Source organism: Saccopteryx leptura, chromosome 5 (genome assembly GCF_036850995.1).
Source record: "Saccopteryx leptura isolate mSacLep1 chromosome 5, mSacLep1_pri_phased_curated, whole genome shotgun sequence".
NCBI classification, from domain to species: domain Eukaryota; kingdom Metazoa; phylum Chordata; class Mammalia; order Chiroptera; family Emballonuridae; genus Saccopteryx; species Saccopteryx leptura.
Window position 1 is genome coordinate 114,521,104 of NC_089507.1, and position 2,144 is coordinate 114,523,247.

Sequence of the window (2,144 nt, forward strand, 5' to 3'; positions counted from 1 at the left end):
TATATGTGTGTCAATAACCTACAAGCTCTAATAACTAGCAATTCCACTACTACAACTTTATCTTCATCAAATATAATCAATAATGCACACACTTATTTAAATGCAAGGATAATCAATCACAGCATTATGTATAATACTAAAATTTGGAAACAAATATCCAGCAATAAGGAAATAAACAATGAAATATGCTGTAGCGATAAAACTTTTTTGTAACAGTATGTTTATTGACCTTTACAATATTTGGCTAAAAATAAAAAAATCAGGTTATCAAACAGCTTCTCTGAGATTCATTTCAATAACATAGATGATGTAAAATAAACATTCAGAAATTAGTTTCTTCTTTAAAATTTTTTTATTAATTTTAATTTATTGTGTTAATATGGATTCAAGTGTCCCACTCAATATAACACCTTCACCCCCTACCCTTGTGTCCCTCATTACACCCCTTTACCCCCCCAACTACCTACCCCCTTCCCTCTGGTATTTGCTGTCTTGTTATCTGTATCTCTCTGTTATGTATATATAATTTCACTAATCCCTTCACCTTCTCTGGTCCCATCCTCTCATCCTCCTTCCTTCTGACTGCTGTCTTTCTGGTCCCTGTGACTCCACCTCTGTCTCTATTCTACTCCTCAGTTTACTTTATTAGATTCCACATATAAGTGAGATCATATGATATTTGTCTTTCTCTGTCTGGTTTATTTCACATAACATGATAATCTCCAGGTCCATCCATGTTGTCGCAAAAGGTAAGATTTCCTTCTTTTTCACGGCCGCATAGTATTCCATTGTGTATATGTACCACTGCTTCTTAGTCCACTCGTCCACTGACAGACACTTGGGTTGTTTCCAGATCTTGGCTATTGTAAACAATTCTGCAATAAACCTGGGGGTGCATTTCTTCTTTTGAATCAGTGATTTGGTATTCTTAGAATATATTCCTAAAAATGAGATAGCTGAGTCAAAAGGCAATTTCATTTTTAATTTTTGGGGGAATCTCCATACTGTTTTCCACAGTGGCTGCACCAGTCTGCATTCCCACCAGCAGGAGGGTTCCCTTTCCCCACATCCTCTCCAGCACTTATTATGTATTGTTTTGTTAATGAGAGCCAATCTGACTGCTGTGAGGTGGTATCTCATTGTGGTTTTAATTTGCATTTCTCTGATGATTAATGACATTGAACATTTTTTCATCTGCCTATTGGCCATCTGTATGTCCTTTTTGGAGAAGTGTGTACTCAGTTCCTTTGCCCATTTTTTTTTTAATTTTTTTTATTTTTCTGAAGCTGGAAACGGGGAGAGACAGTCAGACAGACTCCCGCATGCGCCCAACCGGGATCCACCCGGCACGCCCACCAGGGGGCGATGCTCTGCCCCTCTGGGGCGCCGCTCTGCCATGACCAGAGCCACTCTAGCACCTGGGGCAGAGGCCAAGGAGCCATCCCCAGCGCCCGGGCCAACTTTGCTCCAATGGAGCCTTGGCTGTGGGAGGGGAAGAGAGAGACAGAGAGGAAGGGGGGGGTGGAGAAGCAAATGGGCGCTTCTCCTATGTGCCCTGGCCGGGAATCGAACCCAGGTCCCCCGCACGCCAGGCCGCAGGCCAACGCTCTACCACTGAGCCAACTGGCCAGGGCCCTTTGCCTATTTTTAATTGGATTGTTTACCTTCCTGGTGTTGAGTTTTAGAAGTTTTTTATAAATTTTGGCTACTAACCCTTATCAAATATATTGGCAAATATGTTCTCCCATTGTGTGGGTTGTCTTTTTGTTTTGTTCATGGTATCTTTTGCTGTGCAAAAGCTTTTTAGTTTGATATAGTCCCATTTGTTTATCTTGTCCTTTATTTCACTTGCCCTTGGAAATAAACTGGCAAAAATATTGCTATGAAAGATATCGGAGAGCTTACTGACTATATTTTTTTTCCAAGATGTCTATGGTTTCATGACTTACATTTAAGTCTTTTATCCATTTTGAGTTTATTTTTGTGAATGGTATAAGTTGGCAGTCTATTTTCATTTCTTTGCATATACCACAGGCAGATATTAATGTTGGGCACACCGGGCGTGCACCCTGGGCACTGATTTCTGAAGGGCCCTGCAAAACACCAACTTTATACCTTTTCCTAATGACACGAAGTTTGGTTTT

General features: G+C 40.5%; 1 non-coding gene across 1 annotated transcript; it reads right to left on the reverse strand.

Moving 5' to 3' along the window:
- Nucleotides 1-1,551: 1,551 nt before the first annotated feature.
- On the reverse strand, nucleotides 1,552-1,634 carry TRNAR-GCG (transfer RNA arginine (anticodon GCG)). The gene is given in 2 exon segments: nucleotides 1,552-1,586; nucleotides 1,594-1,634. It is a non-coding gene; the product is annotated as a tRNA-Arg (tRNA).
- Nucleotides 1,635-2,144: the final 510 nt, after the last annotated feature.